The 22753-nt window shown below is 39.3% G+C and overlaps 1 protein-coding gene across 2 annotated transcripts in view; it reads right to left on the reverse strand.

Annotated features, from left to right (window-relative positions):
* Positions 1-22753, reverse strand: part of BTBD11 (BTB domain containing 11) — a 286082-nt gene that overhangs the window by 116041 nt on the left and 147288 nt on the right. The window contains exon 1 of one of the 2 annotated variants that reach the window (XM_044991934.1): positions 10519-10645. The exons of the other annotated variant lie outside the window; for it this stretch is intronic. The gene's annotated coding sequence lies outside the window, so the exon portion shown is untranslated. Of the gene's footprint in view, positions 1-10518; positions 10646-22753 lie in introns of those variants that run through there. 2 annotated transcript variants of the gene reach the window in all.

Below are 22753 nucleotides of genomic sequence, written 5' to 3' on the forward strand. Positions count from 1 at the left end.
GGCCACCAACACCAGCCAGAATCCATACACTAACCTCAGCAACCAAAATTAGAACAAAATATTATAGTCCAGAGGAGACTAAACTACTGTGCCACAGGCAGAGAATAGCAGGGACCAAGGCACACTAATGCCAGAGGCCTCTGCAATGGCAGTGAATTGATTAAATTAGAGATATCCATATTCTCCTGGTGGGTGACACCCTCACCATCTGACTTGTGGGAAAATTTCTTCCCAGGCCCAGTTCCACATACAGTGATCAGTTACACGCCCTCAGCATGTGAGCAAGAACCAGACAGCCAAGCACCTTACATAACCACTGAATAAAAATGTATAAAGAGAGAGGTTTCATATCTCTAGGAGTATTGCAGACTTAGTGGTCAAAAAATGGTTAACCATAACCTCATTTTTACAGAATAATTTAAATGCAATGGAGCTGATTAAAAAAAATTTTGTAACAGTACAACAAAACATTACTGTACTATATATTTGCTAACTTAATGGCTACCAATGTAATTTATCAACTTTTTTTTTTTAAAAGAAGACATTTAACTTGTTCTCTTTGATCCTTGCAGCTTTCTTTGCAAAGTTCTCATTTCTAAGCTCTGGATTTTATAACATACAGAGCTGCAATTTTATTCTTCAAAAAAGCTAATTTATTTTCTGAAAATTATACTAGCAATTTTTTCCAGACAGTAAAAGTTGCACTTACCTATTTACTTTTGCAAAGGTAAAAGGTTAAATCTGGTTATATACAAAGTCAAATATATAACCAGATTTGACCTTCTACCTATATTGATAAAGCTAGATTGACCTTTTTATACTCCCCTCTCTCTCTCTCTCTATATATATATATATTACACTCAAAAAATGATGTCCAACGAACATTACAGTTGCAAAATCAAAAGTTAGGAAATGCCAGAATTAAGGCTGCCTGTGCACCCTTAATTCAACCCCCTTCTATGTACGTATCATGTTACAGTCTTTAATTACATGATAACACACTATTTTTTACATAGGACCCCTGTCTCATTCAGCGCACAGATGGCGCTCAAATAATGAACAGCTATTCAATATTATGTTTTCTCCTCACTCTTCAACGTGTGGTCCTGGGCCTTATTTACTGTACACTGTTCAAGCCTTGCTCTGAAGTCAGAATTACTAATTTCCTCCTGGGCTTTTCTATGGTTCTCATCACTATAGTATCTGAGTGCTTCACAAACATTAGTTAATTTTTTTTTCCACATCATCTCTGTGAGATGAGGTGTGGCATTATCCTCATTTTACAGATGGGGAACTGAGGCACAAAGTAATTAAGGTAAAAAGTTTCCACTAATTTTGAGTGCACCATTTCAGACCCCTAAGACTGATTTTTCAGAGTATTAAGCACTGCATAGCTCTGTGTGTTCATAGCACAGCCCCCACTATCTTCAGCTGCGAGCGCTCAGCACTTCTGCACATCAGACCTCAAGGTCTCAAGTTGGATGCCCAGGAAATGAGAAAACACACAATTGTGATCACTTGTGAAAAGTCTGGTTTGAGTGACTTGACTAGCATCACATAGGAGCTCTGTGGCAGATGCAGTGATAGAATCCAATTCCCAGAGCAGCATTCAACTACCTTACTGAATCACCTGCCTCAGTCACTACTAGGCAGGCCATGTGTCTGGTTTTAAGAGGGACAGTCCTGTTTTTGTTTAGTTTGTCCCCTGTCTGGTATTGATACAAAATCAGACATAGTTTTGTCCAGAATCACATGCAGCGGATGCCATGATTCACAGCATGCTGCTTTGCCCCCACTGGCATGAACTCACACACAGCGTGTGCGCAAGATCACTCTGGCAAGGGCAGGATGGCACGCTCTGCAAAATGGCACATGGTAAACGGACAGGGGCAGGGTCATACAGGTGGGGAGAGAGACAACCAATCAGATGTGTCCTGCATTCTGGGGATGCGTCAGTGGCCGACCTGTTCACTATACACCTTCTAACTTCTGCAACAAATGAAGCAGGGGTCGCACAGACAACAGTCTCCTTCACTATGCAACCACGATTCACCCCCAGAGTAGGTCCATCCTATGCACTGTATGAGGTAAGGGTTCTGTGGGGAAAAATTAGTATGTGATCATGCTGCTAAGGACTGCATCAGAATGCACACTCACAAAGGGGCCAAATTAAGATTGCACAGACACCTTAATTCTGGCATTTCCTAACTTTTCACTGCTTTACAGTAAAAAAACATAACGTGTGCAAAGTCAGGGGGTTTGTGTTTGTGTAATTCCCTAGGTTTTTAAAAAGGCAAACTGAAAAAGCCCAGAAATTCTATCATGTAGCATCACACTGACACCCACATGGTTCATCAGCAGGGTTGGAACCTTTAAATCCACTGCACACACCTCTGCCACTTGAGCTAACAGAGTAACTGATAGCCATTGAAGGTTGTTGTCCTCCATGTGAAACAGCAATAATGGGGGTAGAGACACTCACTTTGCCAGAGGGTTTCATAGACATTTGCTGACAGAAGAGGAATGGTGAAGATTCAGGAATCTTGGGTTCCATTCCAGGCTCTGGGCAGGAATGTGCTCTAGCTGACACAGATCCTTCTGCCCCCTCCCTGCCAACCTCTCTTCCCCCGGCTCCTCCCTGTCTCTTCCCCCAGTCCAATTCTCCGCACCTGCCTGTCCCAGTCTCCACTCCTAAGGCTTTTCTTCCCAGTCTCCTTGCCCAGTCAGTCCTACTCTCCCGCTCTGGGCTCTTAATCTGACCTGTCTCTTCTCTTCCTCCCAGCATCCAGTCATCCCCACTGCCTGTTTCCCTTCCTCATCCTCAGTCCCAGTCTCCCTCACTAGGATCCTCATCCAACCTCTGTCTTCACTGTCTCCCATCCCCCTCCCTGGCTCCTTGTCCTACTCTCTTTGTTGAGCCAATCCTAGATCCCCCCATATCCTGGCTTCTCATCAGCTCTATCTTCCCTTTGCCACAGCTTTTGCTCCCCTCCACTTGTTCCAAATCCCAGTCTCCAGCCTCTCCTTTCTCAAATCTCAGTCACAGTTTCTCACTCTCCTATTTCAGTCCCAATCTACTCTTTTTTCTCCCTGTCTGGCTCTTGTCTCCTCTGCATTCAAATTAGATGGCTTCCTCCTCTAGGCTGCCTGGATCCAGGAGGGAGGATTAGTGAAAGCACAGGAGAGACAAGCTCCCTGTCCTCAGCTCCAGGACCTGACCCACAGCATGGCCTAGAGTAGCCATTGCAGAGAAAGTCCAGCTTTGTCTCTATAGCCCTGGGCTGGAACATGCTCAGTTGCTCTTTAGGGATGCCCTATGCACATTCAAATCATATGCAGGAGTTGTGAGGGGATGGAGCATGTTCAGTTAGGGTGACCAGATGTCCCGATTTTATAGGGACAGTCCCAAGTTTTGGGTCTTTTTCTTATATAGGCTCCTACTACCCCCTCACCCCCACCCCTGTCCCGATTTTCCACATTTGCGGTCTGGTCACCCTATGTTCAGGATGCACAAAACCTTCAGGTATTTTAGTTACTGAGCTCTAAGAAGTCTCTACTGAGCATGTGCAAAGCCGAAGACTTATACTGAGGACAAACTTGGGCAGATTTTCACAGGAACAGCAAAAGGCACATCAGGGACACAAAGGCCACCCTCCTGCCCAAGCTCCAAACCATAGGGGGGGAGGGAGATGTGCTAGAATGTCTCAAAGAAAAGGTTGCCAGAATTTTTTTAATATTGCAAAACATATTTGTTCCCTAGCCTTGCTCTTGGAAATGGCTGCATCATGGAGGCAGACACCCAGTATGGAAAATGCCAGCCAAATTTTAACCATTTGGGATAAGTTATAAGAACTGCAAACAGGGTTTTATAATGGGAAGTGTCAGGCAACCTGAATAATAGATAGGGCTACCAGATCTGCCTACAGTACATATAGAAAAGATGTCACTGTATTTCACGTTGTTTTGTTAAGAATGGGAAAGGGTTGGTGAACCGCACTCTCTGAATCCAGTTCAAATGTAAGTTTATACTGTAATTCTAAAACGCTACTTCTATGAGGTAGTAATAAGAAATGGGCAAGTTGATTATTGAAATGAATACAGATTGATAAAGATTAGTTGTCATATTGAATAGAGATATTAGAGATGGACTAAAACAAAAACCGCAAATACAAAGATCTCCCAACTTTGGAAAGGTTTAAACAATAAGGGTCACCGCACAAGGTAAATTCACAGGAGATACATATCATCTGCTTCCTCCTTCTTGAGGGTCAAAACAGATCTTCAGGTTAGGGTCACCAGGCTCTTAGAGCCTTGTCAATGGTGGTATTCAATCTGTGATTCCTTTGCTGATTCATTCATGAGGGATACTTGGTCTCAGGAACTTGAGAAGCTCTAACTCATTGTTCAATGGCACGTCCACTGCCGTGATGGATAAACATCCAAACTTTTTGGTCTGAAAAATATCTTATGCCTCGAGCTAACCAAGCCTAAGACTTGGCCTGGAACTCTCTCCCTGATGTAGGCTATTAAAGTGGTTTCTATAATTAAAGCTGTACTTGTTCCAATTATATACTCTGCAATGGGCATAAGAAATTGGTATCTATTCTACATTTCTTAGTGGCAATAACTCTAAAGTATAGGGAACTATAAAAACTAGAAGAGTATGAAGGTTAGAGTATTTGAAAAGGACAAGGGTTCAAAGAGGATTAATTTTCTGTCAGTGTAAAACATCCAGTTGAAACCCTGCAGAAATCTTAATTGCAATGCATAACACTACAGGAGTGACAGGAATTCTGAGCAAGTTTTAATTGTGTCAGCTGAATGTCATGGGGAAAATGAATCAATTATGGGGTTCATTTTGACTTCTAAAATAAAACTAAGGCCTAAGTAATTATTATGAATTTCTTTCAGTGAAAATCCAGACTTCCCCAATCTAAATCAAGCTCACAAATTCATGGGCTCCAGTACTGGTAGTACACTTCTTTTGACCTTGGAGAAAAGCAGGCTAGCAACTATCTTTGAGCTTAATTAAGAAATTAACCCTTTAAAATTGTTCCAACAATACACTTTATTTTATTTGGAATTTAGTTTGAAATCAAACTAGTTTTTCTTCTGTTCAGCATTCCCCAGAATGTGCCTATTTTGGGGAGAGGTAACTTTCCTTTAATTTTTAAAATTTGCCCAGAAATACTGAATCTGGATTGTGTTACGTAACCTGCAATCCTATTGGGTTCACACAATTTGTGGCTGATGGTGTCACAGACTTATGGCTGCAGCATCACAGTGCACATAACATTGCATCCTGCAGAATGCTATGGTATGATGGTGATATACAGTATACAAATAATAAAACATAATGGTTGTCCCTCAGAATCACCAAAAGAACAGACTGTGGCTGTATTATGTGAACCCCTCCCCTTTTTATTTATTTTACACTTCAAGACTCCCCCAGTAACAGACGTAAATTCATCTCTGACTAACAGAGCTCTGTTTATGTGCCTTTCATTCAGCCGTTCATTTACAGTGAACTAAACTGTGCCACAGTGCTCCGGGAACATCCTTGATTGACATCCTTGATAGACAGGTCTCAAAGCTCCACCATGTGACCAATCGTACAGTACCAGATACACTGGTGATTAACTATCAAGTACATCAATACAATCCCCTTGGTTTTGTTCTTTTTAGACTTCATTTTATCATACTGAGGGACAGAAATATACTGCCACTCTGACTGAGGTATAATTAGTGAGAAGAAAAACTGTTCATTAGGCACAAGAACTGATACAATCTTCTCCTATATCATTATAAAAGTAATACAGAGATAATAAAATTCCACTTTGTATCTAGACCAGCCTCTTTGCCATAAGGTTTGCATAAGGTAGCAAAATATGTTTCTTCTGAGCCAAATTCGTAAAGTTAACTATGTACTTAGCTGAATAGGTATGAACTCAAACATGTGCTTAAAATGGTTTGCTTAAATGGTGGCTTGGAAAGCTCCTAACTTTTAAAGCACTAGAAATACTTTCCCCTACTTCCCACAGTTCTGCAATGGCATTACATCACACTACCATGGACACTATAATCCAGATTGAAATGCATCTCTCCCCGCTCCAATGTGACAACTAGGAGTCTGTACTTAATGGAGTGAACTGATCTTAGCTTGGACCTGGGAATTGATATTTCAGCTATCACTGAAACATAGCTATGGGCTGAATCTCTCAAACTTCTTACTGTACCTGGCTAGTAGCTTCCCCAGGTTATTTTCATCCTTGTCCAAAAATTACTGGCAAAGGTGGTGGTATTCATTGTTATTTTTAGATGCACCCTGAGCACATCTGGGGACTGACATATATCAGCAGGCTATTTTTACTTACTTGCTTTATATTTTCTTGACCTACTGTAGCATTTCAGAGAAAGCTAATATAGGTCCTGGACTTAAGCTTCCTTCCTAATAATCTATACTTAGTTTATGGAGACTGTCTCCTACAATTACTGCCCTAGGGCTTCAGTGCTGACATAAAGATGTGACCCTATACTGCTCTTTCCACCTCTGCATAAGGGATGACTACCTCAAACTGAGACTGAGGTTAGCATCAGCTGGATAATGTATATCACTTTCATCTCAAAATGATTCAAAGGGATATTGTATAAGAATCCTGGGGGCTAGGAGGACTATTTAATCTGGAGTTAGACATACTTCTGCCAAAAAAAACCCTGAGAACATTGTCGTTTTCTCACAAACACAAAAAATGGAAATTAAGGTTTTAACCTTATTTATATTCCCCATAGAAAATTAAAAGTTACACAAATCTACATGTAAGGTCCCTCCAGATCATCTAAACTCTGCTCCCATGGTGCTACCGTAAGGACAACTAGAAAATATGAAAGAACCTTATCCTTCAATTTGAGGCTAAGGAGGTGATTGAATACTGGGCTTTTCTGCTTTGCCTACAGGGGGATAATACTGCATCTCACAGAGTTCAAGGGGTAGGGAGAATGGAGTAAAAAAAAGTGTCGTGGGATGATCAGTTTTATGGTTTATATGAGAGATGGCAGCTCAAGCAGCACGGTGAGGGATTTAGTCCGCACCGACTCAGAAAAGAGGGCACTACCTACTGAACCTGCAAAACCACCTTCCTGCAGCACCTTGGAGAAAAAACTAATTTTTCAAGGTCCACACCAGTTATAACCATAAGCATGTACTTCACATGCATTAAAATATTTGATCTTCCAAGTCAGTTGCAAAGGAACAAGATTCTGGACTGAGTAAATCATGGGAAAAAGTAAAGGGAAAAATGTGACTAATAGAGGTAATGCTGAAGAATGAAGGAAAAATGCGGATAAAACATTTTGGGATGTTTTTAGAACATGGTAAATATACAGTATGAACTAGAGGTTTTCATGCATGAGTGCAGTTATGACTGAAATGGTATTATAGAGGCATATAACTGAAGTGCCAGCAGAGCAATATGATTTAGAAAGGAAAGATAAGGAGAGGGGTACTGCTTTCTATTAAAAGTAGATACACAATTAGCGTAAGCAGATGTGCACAGTGGAAATAGTGAAAACACATGGGGTAAGATGAAGGAGGAGAAATATTCCTTTCACACACCCATTCTCTGCACATTTAAGGAAAAAATGGGTTGGTGGGTGAGGATGCAATGGGGGCTAATGTGGTCTTCTTGTCGTCATTAGTGTTTGGTGGGTTTGTGTAGCAGTGTTGCATATGGGCACTTCTGTAAGATGAATGTTACAGTTTGATATAGAAATAATTCTGGTTTTAATTATGTACAGAGCCTTGAATTAAGCTAGGCACTACTCAAGATAAATAAATATGGAACCCGAGAGGGTGGGGGAGTTTTAGAGCACCCAATGCTGGAGCAGTGAAAGATGAGCTACTTATGGGACAGCTATTAAGAATGTCACAATATAAATAATTTACAAAAGAAAACTTTATGAAAATATTGTGCAAAAATCCATAAAGTAAGAAACGTGGTCAGAGAAGCATTTAGACTAAGTGGAGTTATGGACACTTTTGTCACCACTCAGTGGGACTACAGCACTGCAATATACCTGGGGCATGAAGCCTTCAGCGTCTAGGAAATTCCAGATGGTACAGAACCCTGCAGTGCATCTCCTCAGCAACAGAGGCTACTGCAAACTCATTACATCTGTCCTCCACTCTTCACACTGGCTTCCCATAGAATATCAAATCAAGTCCAAATTCTCTGCCTTTATATTTAAAGGACTGGGTCCAGGAGATCTAAAAGATTGCCTGTGGTTTTGGGATGAAGAGTGTGGTTGACAACTACCCTTCTTTGGCATAATGGAACTCTCTACAACAAGGGCAAAGCTTGTCTGTGAGAGATGGAACTTTCTCAGGGGCCAGTCTGTGACTGTGGAATGAATTTCCCCCGAAACTATGGACCACCACTTTCCACTCCATGTGCAAGGCACATTTCTTTGACCTTTCCTTCACTAACATAAATATACGGCAACAGGTTTATATTTAAAAAAAAAATCCCTCCCAAAACAAGACACTCCACTGCAAACTTCTCTCTCCTTGTGTTTCTTCTCTCATCCTTTCCCATGACAGATGTTAGTCATGTTGCTTAATGCACTGCCGGAAGGTGCCCAGATACCATGGTGATGAGAGTAGTATAAGAACCTATAGAGGATAATTCCTTTTTTTCCTATAGGACGGAGGAATTGACAAGAGGTTCTGCAAATGCAGATCAGAATACCAGGTGGAAATAAAGGTTACAGAGATACATAGCCACACCTGAGTCAGATCTTCAGATCTGGGGAACATGTGTGGTTCTTTAGCGGTGTGATGTGTTGGGGTTTGTAGTTTGTGGTAGCCAAGGTCCATTGTACCAACTGAGCCTGTTCACTTAGGTTCTTTTGTACATTGTGCTGGTGAGAGCAGCTGTGTATTTTGGTGATAGTACTTTGTTTTTGTTAGCCTGTTAATTTTAAATGGGTGCATTATTTGTGGTGGTTTGTTAAGTGCATTGGTGGTTCTGTTTTATTGCAAAGGGACTAAAATGTTATTGCGGATAACTGCCATATAATGAGATGTATTATTATAATAAAGGAAACCACTTACATAGCACTATACATCTTCAAAGCAATTAACAAATATTAAGTAATTAATCTCCACAATACCCCTGTGATGTAGGTAAGTAGTATGAGCCCCACACTTGGAGCCTGGGGATCTAAAACAGAGAGCTAATCATCTGTGGCCTTGAACAAGAGAGGGAATCAGTGTCAACACTGGGATCAGACCTCAGGATTTCCTTATTCCTAGTCCTGGTTTTTAACCACTAGACCCAACCTCCTCCCTCTATAACGGGAAGGAAATAATTGGCAATACAAACTGGGATCCTGCACTCCTTGGAAAATCAACAGAGAGGCAGCAGAGGAAATTAAAAAACACAATGCTGAGAGCCCAAAAGTTAATAGCAAAAAGATGCAGCCAATACACATTTAAAAACATAGATTAAGTGAGGGCTAGTGAAAACGTTGAGGCTTGATTCTGATCCCACACCTAGTGGTTTTACAACAGTGTAACTGAATTGACATCAGTGGAGTTACTCATGATTTTCACTGCATGAAATTAGAATCAGGCCTCAACACAACAATAGGGAATTGAGAGGAATAAGAAGTGTGGCAATAACTGATTTTTTTTTCTGATCCCCTTTAGAAATATGCTCCTTGTCTAGGTGTGGGCATTTTCTTTTCTACGTAATTATAGTCTTTTTCTAAAGCAGGAGGAAATGCAGCCTAGTAGTTAGAGCAGGGGACTGGAGACAGGACTGCCAACTTCTGTTCCCAGTTCTGTCAATACATTCCTCAAGCAAGTCATTTGACCTCTGAGAACTTCAGTTTATTCATATGTAAGATAGGGATGTCATGTGACTTACTTCATTAACATTAGGAAAATACCTTGAGAACCTCCCATGAAAAGTGCTATATGGTATGAACAGCACCCAAAGTAGTAGTAGTAGTAATAATAATAATAAACTAACTCTCAGAAGAATTATTGAAGGTGAAAGGTCTCAGCATGAGGTTGGCCTACTTAAACACAAGCAGGTGACCTGGACCGGGCAACAGAACGGCATACCCCCCTACTGGGTACTTTTCAAAGGCAGCTCTACTGAACAGAGGTGAAAATGAAGGACTCTTACAAAATATTTTCCCCAACAACAATAAAGACCTTAGTAAGTCCACATGTGTAATATTTCAATTCTTCCAACTGTGCCTTGTGTAAAAAAAGTTTTTAAAAATAAAATATTCATCAAAGCAAACATATAAAATGAAAATACATTTTTAGATCAATGTACAAGTTACTTATTGAAGAACTCAGAACAGACTGGGCTACCTGAAAAAAGCCAATAAAAAGCAAAGAGAAAAAAATTATAAAAGCAGAGTTGAGGCAGTATAGTGCAAATATTCAAACAGAGTGAAAAGTTATAAAGACACTTTAGTGGAACTGTTTAATAGAGTTAAGGGTACCTTAAAAACAAGAAGCAATTTCTTTAAGTTCTCCTTATTTCTTATTAGTTTCTTTTAAGTTTTCAATCATTCCAGACATTTGGGTTTCCTAGTGTTGAAAGAGAAGTACCTGCACCATCTGGTGACTCAAACACACCAAAGTATCAGCCAAACTGGAGGTAGTTTTAATTAGCATATGTTCACTGAAGTCAATTGAGCTATGCTGATTTCCATCAGCTGAGTATCTGGCCCTATGAGTGCAACACAGAGCATGTGAGGTACTGGCTGGCATAGAGGTGTGCTACTGCCTGCTCTTGGATAAAATATCAGACAGCTGTATGTGATCATGCTCCTCTCCAACTGCTGTAGAATACATACATTATGAATAGGGCTGTCGGTTAATCGCAGTTAACTCGCACTGTTAAACTATAAGAAACCAATTTAAATTTATTAAATATTTTGGATGTTTCTCTACATTTTAAAATATTGATTTTTATTACTACACAGAATACAAAATGTACAGTGCTCACTTTATATTATTATTACAAATATTTACACTTTAAAAATGATAAAAGAAACAGTATTTTTCAATTCACCTCATACAAGTACTGTAGTGTAATCTCTTTATAGTGAAAGTGTAACTTACAAATGTAGATTTTTTTTGTTATATAACTGCACTCAAAAACAAAATAATGTAAAACTTTAGAGCCTACAAGTCCACTCAGTCCTGCTCCTTGTTCAGCCAATCTCTAAGGTAAACAAGTTTGTTTACACTTACAGGAGATAATGCTGCCTGCTTCTTATTTACAATGTCACCTGAAAGTGAGAACAGGCGTTTGCATGGCACTTTTGTAGCTGGTGTAAGCGGGTGAATGGTCCCACTATTGTGGGGAACTTTCCTGGCTTCTGCACTACCCCGGTGAAATGGGCTAGCGGAAGGATCTGAGTCCTCGCTCCCACTTCCTTTACCCAGAGGCCTGCCTGACCTTGAAGACTCCCCTTGCACTCTCCTGTCTGGCAAGGGGAGTGTTTGTAACCCCAACAAAGCTGGGCCCAGGATTCCTGGGGGGCTCGACCCCCAACTTTGCTGTGGTCACCTAGGAGAGGAGCTAGGACCTTCACTGGGACCACTGCCCAGGGTCCCCCTCGCTCTCCCCAGCTGCACACCGCACCCGGCTTCGGACTGCTCCAGCCCCAGCCCCACTCTGCCTCAGAACAGCTGCTGCTGCTGCTGCTCTGCCTTAGCTCCCTGGGCTGCTTTTCTGGCCCCTCTGGCTGGCACAGCTCTGCTCCCCAGCTCAGTTTGGGCCCCTGCTTTCTCCTTACCTCAGCCCCACTCTGTCTGACCCAGGCAATTCCAGCTCACATGGAGGACGGGACCAGCTCTCCCAGCCTCCTGACTCCCTGTTTAGCCTGCCCGCCATCAATCAGGCTGACCTTGACCATTGGCCTCTCCCCATTATTCCTGGGGACTGAGTCTCAGGGTCCTAATTTCCCATTGATCCTTCTTCTTTCTTTTGGCACTGGGAGTTAGCCAACCAAAACACTCCCACTGAATGTTAGTAAGGGGACAAAAGTCCCCTTACATTGGCACTGCAAGGTATTTATGTGCGAGATATGCTAAGCATTCATATGCCCCTTCATGCTTTGGCCACCATTCCAGAGGACATGCTTCTGTGCTGATGGTGCTTGTTAAAAAAAAAAAAAGCGTTAATTAAATTTGTGACTGAACGCCTTCTGGGAGAATTGTATGTCTCCTGCTCTGTTTTACCCATATTCTGCCATATATTTCATGTTATAGCAGTCTCGGATTATGAACCAGCACATGTTCATTTCAAGAACACTTTCACAGCAGATTTCACAAAACGCAAAGACGCCAATGTGAGATTTCTAAAGATAGCTACAGCACTCAACCCAACGTTTAAGAATCTGATGTGCCGTCCAAAATCTGAGAGGGACGAGATGTGGAGCATGCTTTCAGAAGTCTTAAAAACAGCAGCGCTCCGATGAGGAAACTACAGAACCCTAAACCCAAAAGAAAATCAACCTTCTGCTGGTGGCATCTGACTCAAATGAAAATGAACATGCAGCAGTCTGCTGTGTTCTGGATCGTTATCGAGCAGAACCCATCATCGACATGGACGCATATCGTCTGGAATGGTGGTTGAAGCATGAAGAGACATATGAATCTTTAGCACATCTGGCACGTAAATATCTTGCGACACTGGCTACAAGAGTGTCATGTGAATGCCTGTTCTCACTTTCAGGTGATATTCTAAACAAGAAGCGGCAGCATTATCTCCTGCAAATTGTAACCAAACTTGTTTGTCTGAGTGATTGGCTGAAGTAGGACTGAGTGGACTTGTAGGCGCTAAAGTTTTGCACTGTTTTATTTGTGAATTCAGGTTTTTTTGTATATAATTCTACATTTGTAAATTCAACATTCATGATAAAGAGATTGCAGTACAGTACTTGTATTAGGTAAATTGAAAAAATACTAATAAAAAATAAATATGAAGTAAGCACTGTACACTTTTCCACGTTTTCAAATATATTGATTTCAATTACAACACAGAATGCAAACATCCAAAATATTTAAATAAATGGTATTCTACAGTGTGATTAATTTTTTTAATTGCAATTATTTTTAATTGTTTGACAGCCCTACAGCTAAGGGAATTTCCTTCAGGTTGAGAGATAGGAGCCTGATTTTATGAAACAGAAGGTCCTGCAGAAAGGCAAAACTCTGAAGTCCGTGTATGCAGAAGAATGAGGGGGGATTTGATAGCTGCTTTCAGCTACTTGAAAGGGGGCTCCAAAGAAGATCAATCTACACTGTTCTCAGTGGTACCAGATGACAGAACAAGGAGTAATAGTCTCAAGTTGCAGTGGGGGAGGTTTAGGCTGGATATTAGGAAAAGCTTTTTCACTAGGAGGGTGGTGAAGCACTGGAATGGGTTACCTAGGGAGCTGGTGGAATCTCCTTCCTTAGAGGTTTTTAAAGTCAGGCTTGACAAAGCCCTGGCTGGGATGATTTAGTTGGAGATTGGTCCTGCTTTGAGCAGGGGGTTGGACTAGATGACCTCCTGAGGTCCCTTCCAACCTTGATATTCTATGATTCTATCTGCAGAATTATGTGATTGCCAATGAAGTCTATGGGTATGTCTACACTGCAATTAGAAACTCGTGGCTGGCCTGTGCCAGCTGACTCAGACGCATGGGGCTTGGGCTAAGGGGCTGTTTAATTGCAGTGTAGATGTTCCGGCTTGGGCTGCAGCCCCAACTCTGGGACCCTCCCACCTCACAGGGTCCTAGAGCCCCGGCACCATCCCGATCCCAAATGACTACATCACAATTAAACAGCCCCTTAGCCCAAGCCCCACGTGCCCGAGTCAGCTGGCACAGGCCAGTTGTGGGTTTGTAACTGCAGTGCAGACACACTCTGAATAGCTATGGATTAATTACAGTGCCAAATGGATACTTTTCTCTCTTACCTTCTGAAAGATGGATTTTTGGATTCTGAAAAAGTCTTTAGAAGCCCAAGGGCCAGGGTGTAGAAACTTACACACTCTTCGTTCACACTGCTCTCTCTCTTATAAACATGACTGGAGCCAGTTGAAAAATCTTCCGATGAAACGTCTTTCCATCAGAAAATGGTGATTCATCGAAATTGAAATATTCCATAAGAATGTGTCTATTCTGACAGATATTCATTTCGATAAATATTTAAACAAAGCGTATGAAATGGTTAAAACAAAGCATTTTGGGGGCAGGTTTGAAATCACTTCATTTTGAAGTTTTCTTTTTTATTTTCTTTATATTTTTATATTTAAAATATGTTTTATTTTATATTAATTACAACACCTACAAATTACACTACTTACCAATTAGAATACTAGTTACAAGTGACTGGTTAGAATTTCAATTACCAATGAGCAAACCAAGTGACAATGAAACCAATTAGAATACCATTTACCAATTTCAGCAATTACCAATGAGTTAGAATTAAGCTGACCAGACAGCAAGTGTGAAAAAATTGGGACGGGAGTGGGGGATAATAGGCGCCTATAGATGAAAAAGCCCCAAATATTGGGACTGTCCTTATAAAATAGGGACATCTGGTCACCCTAATTAGAATATAAATACCAATGACCAGTTAGAACAATTTCAATTACTATGTAAAATACCAAGTACCAATTACAATAACTATTACAGTAGCAATTACTAAATTACCAATTACAATAGATTTACCAATACTCATAACCAATTATTTTATATTGTTCTAAATTTAAAATAAATATTAAACTGTAATTTAAAGTTCTAAAAATAAAATTAAACCCAATATTAAAAAAGTGAAAATCAAAACATTTTGATTTCCAAAAAAATTTTTTGGTCAATTTCATTTTGTAGGATATTTCAAAATTTTGATTTTTTGTTCTTTTTGGGAACTTTTTTTCCAAAATGACTTAATTTCCCTTTGATGAGAAACTCCAAGCTTGACCAGCTCTTAACTTGACAGTAAAAAGTAAAACTCATTAGTATTTCCATTAAACTTCCACTTCACAATACTGAATGATTTTAAATCAGCAATTAGTTTAATAGAATGCTCTTAACAGACCTAGAGAGACAAAGTGAGAGATGTAATATCTTTTACTGGATCATCATCTGTTGGTGAAAGAGAAACTTTCAAGCTACTCAGTGCTCTTCTTCAGATCTGGGCAGATCAAAAGCTTATCTTTTTTGCCAGCAAAGGCTGGTTCAATAAAAGATTACTTCATCCACCTGAACAGATCTAGGCAGTAAGAGTATGTCTACATTGCAAAAAAATATCCGTGGCAATGAATCTCAAACCATGGGTCTACAGACTTGGCCTCGTGGTATGACGCGAAAAAATACCTAGGTAGATGTTTCCATATAGGTCACTTCTGAGAGCCGCCCGAGGTAAGCGCCACCCTCCTTCCCCCACCCCAACCTCCTATCCCAGCCCAGAGCCCACACCCAAACTTCCTCCCAGAGCCCACATCCCCTCTTGCACCCCAATCCCCTCCCCCAGGCTCAGCCCGGAGCCACGTCTTACACTCTGAACCCCTCAGCCCCACCCCCAGCCCAGAGTTCACACCCCCTCCTGCACCTGAACCTCCCTTCTAGCCCAGTGAAAGTGAATGAGGGTGGGCCACAGCAAGAAACGGAGGGGGGGGCTGGAGTGAGCAGGGGCAGGGCCTCAGAATGGGTGGGGCCTTGGGAAAGGGACGGGGAAGAGGGCAGGGCAAGGGTGTTTGGGTTTGTGTGATTAGACATTTGGCAACCCTAGCTGAAGCCCAAGGGTGGAGATGAGTTCAGAGACAAAGGCATAAAACTCTCATTGACTTCACTGTGAGGAGAGTTACAAAGCTTCTTTTTTTTTTTTTAAATACCACCCTGGAGATATAGGGCCCAGACTCCTCTATCAGTTACACTGGTGTAAATCCAGAATAATTCACAGAGAGTCCAGCTGTGTAAAACTAGTGAGAAAAGAGAATGAGCATTTTTTGGGCATATTTACAGTAAAACGCAGCTGTTTATTAAGCGATTACCTCGCAAATCAAAAGGGAGACTCCAAGACCCAGATTCAGTTGAAAGGCATAAAACTCAAAGAAAATATAATCTCTTGCTCTCCAAAAAGAACATGCTTATCTCTGCAACACTTATCTAACCATCCCACCTCAAAACACAGGTGAATGACAAACATTAACCAATGGCTAGGTTTTATCGGTCCTTGCATGAAACAACATTTGGAACCCCCCATCTGGTTTACTCCCAGCCTCACATACCAGAATGCATAAGAATTCAAAATGGGTATTGACATTTTTCATGACAAATTTCATGCATTTTTAAATATTTTTCTGGGCATTTTTAAAATAAAAAACTTTATTGAAATTTTTCATTTACCAAAATCCCAGTTTAATAATTGCAATTAGGGCTGTCAAGTGATTTAACTGCAATTACTTTTTAAAATTGCGATTACTTTTTAAAGAAAGTTAATCGCGATTATTCATGCTGTTAAACATAGAATACCATTTATTTAAATATTTTTGGATGTGTACTACATTTTCAAATATATTGATTTCAATTACAACACAGAATACAAAGTGTACAGTGCTCACTTTATATTTATTTTTATTACAAATATTTGCACTGTAAAAACAAAATTGTATTTTTCAATTCACCTAATACAAATACTGTACTGCAATCTCTCTATCATGAAAGTTGAACTTACCAATGTAGAATTATGTACAAAAAAACCTGCATTCAAAAATAAAACAATGTAAAACTTTAGAGCCTGCAAGTCCAATCAGTCCTACTTCTTGTTCAGCCAATTGCTCAGACACACAAGTTTGTTTTCATTTGCAGAAGATAATGCTGCCTGCTTCTTGTTTACAATGTTACTTGAAAGTGAGAACAGGTATACACATGGCACTGTTGTAGCCAGTGTCACAAGATATTTACATGTCAGATGCACTAAAGATTCATACATCTCGTGATGTTTCAACCACCATTCTGGAGGACATGCGTCCATGCTGATGAAGAGTTCCTCTCGATAACGATCCAAAGTACTGCGGATCGACACATGTTCATTTTCATCATCTGAGTCAGATGCCACCAGCAGAAAAGATTGGTTTTCTTTTTTGGTGGTTCAGGTTCTGTAGTTTCCGCATCAGAGTGTTGCTCTTAAGATTTCTGAAAGCATGTTCCCCACCTCATCCTTGTCAGTTTCCGCATCAGAGTATTGCTCATTTAAGACTTACTCAGACTCATAGACTTTAAGGTCAGAGGGGACCATTATGATCATCTCCTGCACAATGCAGGCCACAGAATCTCACCCATCCACTTCTATAACTTCTGAAAGTATGCTCCACACCTCATTCCTGTCAGATTTTAGAAGGCACTTCAGATATTTAAATCATGGGTTGAGTGCTGTTGCTATCTTTAGAAATCTCACAATACCTTCTTTGCATTTTGTCAATTTTGCAGTGAAAATATTCTTAAAACAAACATGTGCTGAGTCATCATCCAAGACTGCTATAACATGAAATATATGGCAGAATGTGGATAAAACAGAGCAGGAGACATACAATTCTCCCCCAAGGAGTTCAGTCACAAATTTAATTAATGCATTATTTTTTTAACGAGTGCCATCAACATGGAAGCATGTCCCCTGGAATGATAGCTGAAGCATGAAGAGGCATATGAGTCTTTAGTGCATTTGGCATGTAAATCTCTTGCAACGCCAGCTATAACAGTGCCATGTGAATGCTTGTTCTTAATTACAATGTCACCCGAAAGTGAGAAGTGGGCAGTATTATCTCCCGTAAACAATCTTGTTTGTCTGAGCGACTGGCTAAACAAGAAGTAGGACTGAATGGACTTGGAGGCTCTGAAGTTTTACATTGTTTTGTTTTTGAGTGCAGTTATGTAACAGAGAAAATACATTTGTAAATTGCACTTTTATGATGAAGAGATTGCACTACAGGACTTGTATGAGGTGAATTGAAAAATACTATTTCTTTTGTTTATCATTTTTACAGTGCAAATATTTGTAATAAAAATATAAAATGAGCAATGTACACTTTGTATTCTGTGTAACTGAAATAGATATTTGAAAATGTAGAAAACATCCAAAAATATTTAATAAATATCAGTTGGTATTCTATTGTTGAACAGTGCGATTAATCACAATTAATTTTTAATCACAATTTTTTAAAATTAATCACGTGAGTTAACTGTGATTAATCGACAGCCCTAATTTCAATAATATTTTCATTAATGCTTTTTGGGATTAAAAACCCCCATGAAACTTTTTTAATGTGTGGCTAATTTGAATACATCAGAACTCAAATAACTTCAACATTTATAATTTTTTTTTTCAAAAATAGTTTGTTTTTTAAACCAGCTCTGCTTCCCGTTGTGCCATACACAGTCTAATAGCACACATTTACACTTTCAACAGGTGATGCTTAAGATCATAAAAGTAATGAATGCCTAACTATGATCACAGAAATAAGTGGGAGATCTGTAAGCAGGGCCATCTATGTAAATTGACATATATATTTAATTTAATTAGACATTTCATATCTTAGATAATATGGACTCAGTCCTGCACCACTTGAAATTGATGAGAGTCTTGCTATTGACTTCCACAGACACAAGTCTAGGCTATGTATTTGCACATGTAAGTAATTACGATTTACACTGAAACTTGTCTTAAAGTGAGCACGCAAGGGAGCAGCAAAAAATCAGTTGCTTTGTACAGTCTGATCTTCATTGAACCAAACGTATAAAACTGTACTGGAAACCTTGGGGATATTTTAAAATAATTGCCTAAGAAAAGGGTTGCCCATTGGAAGTGTCACTTAATAAAGGTTTCATTTATTTAAAACATTCTTTGCTTTGTTGTCTAATTCAAATAAATTAAAATAAAAATGTCAGAGAACTTGAAAGATTTTGAAAGCATTGAACGGGGGGAGGGGGAGTATTTTATCTTCCTTTGTAACAAGCTTGTATGAAGTTTAAGAAAATAAAATCCTCCCACAAAAAAGACAGCTATAAAATAAGAAAATTAAAAACAAAATAAATATAAAAATTACAAAACAATCAGCATCACCACAATGTAAATCCTATCAAATCTAATAATATACCTTATTATAAGCCTTATCCATGGCTGATTCACTAACATTTTAATTCCTGGTGAGAGTACACCCTGGATTAAGATTAAACACAATCCAATAGGCAAATTTGGCAGCCATTTAATATCTAAATCCCTATCGTATATTTTCATCACACGTACTGAAGGAAAAAAAAAGCATACAAACACACAAGAAGGTGATTTTACCCATCTAAGAGGAGATACAGATACATGGTTTGGATAACTTGGTGTAACAATTCTCTTGAGCTACAACATATTCACACATGACACAAATAAGACAAGATGCCAAAATTTCTCTTTAACACCTTACATATTAATTACATCCACAAAGCTATATTAAAAGAACATTAAGGTTGCAAAGCCAAGTAATCAATTTAGGAAATACCAGATTAAGTTTACCAGTGTAACCTCAATTTTGCACTCCTGGGCAGATTCATTATGATAATCTTTAATTACATGATTACCTACTATTTTCCATAGGATCACTGCTACATTCTAAATAGACAAGTTAGATGAAAGGTGGGAGGGAAAATGGAAACACAGATCCCAAGTAGATGCATCTCAAGTTACACCTTCGGTTTTATTTTGTGGCTAACCATCTCTTTATCAGATTTATCTGTCTGGACCTCTAGGAAGCAGTGAACTTCCTCCGACAAATATATTCCTCGAACTCCAGGAGTGGTATTGCAGGAGATATGAAATCAGAACACAAACCTGCTTTTTTGTGAACTGCTGTTTCTCATAGGCAAAAAAGTTTTCCTTCCCTTAAGTAGGGCATAGGAATAATCTAGCAAAAATGAAACAGGAATATTCTGAAACTGGATTTCACCCTTCACTCTCCTGGCTTTTAAAATTATATTCCTCTAATGAAAGGTTATCTCATTAAGTAACAGTGCTGGGGCAGTGGTTCCCTGCTTTAACAGGCAGCACAAAATCTCAGAGAACTCAGGGAATGTTGATGTCCAAAAGGTTTTTTGTAGCATTGAGCAGAGATTTGCTTAAGGACCCTGGCAGTTTGAAGGTTATAAGCCTTAAGTTTGTTCTCCATATCGTTAATACTCAAATGGGAGGACTTAGTCTTTCATTATCACAATCATTAATGCTTCCTGGCTACTAGAAATTCTGTCTCCAGATCAATTCCCCAACTCTACTACTGAAAGTCTCCAGGACATTTCTTCAATCTCCTTTCAAGTCAGGTAAAATGTCTTCTATTAGGTCCAGTTATCTATCAGAGGTTTTGTATGTCACACAGAGCATATGTTTCAGGGACCAGATTCTCAGCCGAAGTAAACAGGTGGCGCTCCATTGACTTTACTGGAGCTACACTGAGTTACACCAGCTGAGAATTTGGCCCCAATTCTCTACATCCTCAGAACTCCTGCCCCTTGAGAAAGGCAGAAACAGGTAAGCCACCACAGAACCTAGTCCTGCACTTGATTGGAAAATACTAAATAGCAGTTCTTTGGAACTGTCTTTATTCTGTTTAAGGCCTTTTAATGGAATCAGTACAACAAGCTTCACCTCAAGGGATTAACAAACCAATGAAGTCAAAGTATATGCAAAATGAGAAACAAAAGCCACCCATTCAGATCTGCTCTTGAATGTCATGCACGTGAGCCTCCAGTTAATGTAGATAACATCTGAGCACCCAAGCTCCAACAGACTAACATTGCATTTATGAAAATCTGTTTCTTTGTACATATAATTACAAGCTTAACTACACACCTTAATGAATGCTTAAGATATATTGGTTGAAAATTTAGACAAACAGTTTGAGTAATGTATCAGAGGGGTAGCCATGTTAGTCTGGATCTGTAAAAGCAGCAAAGAGTCCTGTGGCATCTTATAGACTAACAGACATATTGGAGCATGAGCTTTCGTGGGTGAATACTCACTTTGTCGGATGACATGCATCCGATGAAGTGGGTATTCACCCACGAAAGCTCATGCTCCAATACGTCTGTTAGTCTATAAGGTGCCACAGGACTCTTTGCAGTTTGAGTAACATTAAGACTGCAATCTCTTTATGACAGGTACTGTATACATTTGCATAGTTCTTAGCACAACGGACCCATTCTGGGTGCTACTGTAGCACAAGGAAAATGTCAGAAATACTGTTAATTTAAGGCATGGGATGCAAAAAGTGCACACGGTTTTCCAAACTTGTGCATAAGCAGGATGCTGCCACATGCAGGTGTACTTGAATCAGGATATATAGAAAATTAAAACATCTAATGCTCTGAAACTAGCAACAAAACATGCTGCCTAAATAGAAAAATAAATTTGATTTTCAAAAACTTATGACTCAAGTTTCAAAAGGATCTTAGCAAAGCTAAGTAAAATTAAAAAAGAATTCAAAATAATTTAAACTTTGGTAGTGTCCCATTGAAATATGAGTTATTTCAAGATGTACTTTTATCTTTGTATTTTATCTCTTACCTTATATTCATTTCCTATTTCAAAACGCAGTGACATGCTGAATGAATAGAAGGAATACAAATAACACAGAGCTAGAAAGAGATGCATATTTTACAGGTCTTTTTGCACCATACAGGCAATAATTTCTTTGACAGTGGGCAAAAGACAATGCTCCGGATGGCCTTCCATTCCCTTTCACTGACTATATTATTAGACTTCAAGCTTTTATATAATAAATCATCATGTGAATAATCCCTGAGTCCTGGACAACATGTCTTGCCTCAGTCAAATAGGTTCAAATGTCCAAGGCTTTGTGTGAATTTTTGTGGAGTGCATAGCAGCTATATCTGCCTATATACTCAATGTGCTAAGATCATCTAACGCATTTATACTGTATAGTACTTTGGAATAATTAAAATATCTGTTACATCTCTATTATGCCACATATGAAACCAAATCCTAATTGGTTAGGATAAGCAGGCATCACAGGTCAAATTTCACCCTCGTTACACCAATCCTAACTAGGGCTGTCAAGCGATTAAAAAAATTAATCTTAATTAATCACACTATTAAAAAAATTAATTGTGGTTAATCAGGCTATTAATAATAGAATACCATTTATTTAAATATTTTTGGATGTGTACTACATTTTCAAATATATTGATTTCAATTACAACACAGAATACAAAGTGTACAGTGCTCACTTTATATTTATTTTTATTACAAATATTTGCACTGTAAAAACAAAATTGTATTTTTCAATTCACCTAATACAAATACTGTACTGCAATCTCTCTATCATGAAAGTTGAACTTACCAATGTAGAATTATGTACAAAAAAACCTGCATTCAAAAATAAAACAATGTAAAACTTTAGAGCCTGCAAGTCCAATCAGTCCTACTTCTTGTTCAGCCAATTGCTCAGACACACAAGTTTGTTTTCATTTGCAGAAGATAATGCTGCCTGCTTCTTGTTTACAATGTTACTTGAAAGTGAGAACAGGTATACACATGGCACTGTTGTAGCCAGTGTCACAAGATATTTACATGTCAGATGCACTAAAGATTCATACATCTCGTGATGTTTCAACCACCATTCCGGAGGACATGCGTCCATGCTGATGAAGAGTTCCTCTCGATAACGATCCAAAGTAC

The sequence above is a fragment of the Mauremys mutica genome, chromosome 1, assembly GCF_020497125.1.
Source record: "Mauremys mutica isolate MM-2020 ecotype Southern chromosome 1, ASM2049712v1, whole genome shotgun sequence".
NCBI lineage: Eukaryota > Metazoa > Chordata > Testudines > Geoemydidae > Mauremys > Mauremys mutica.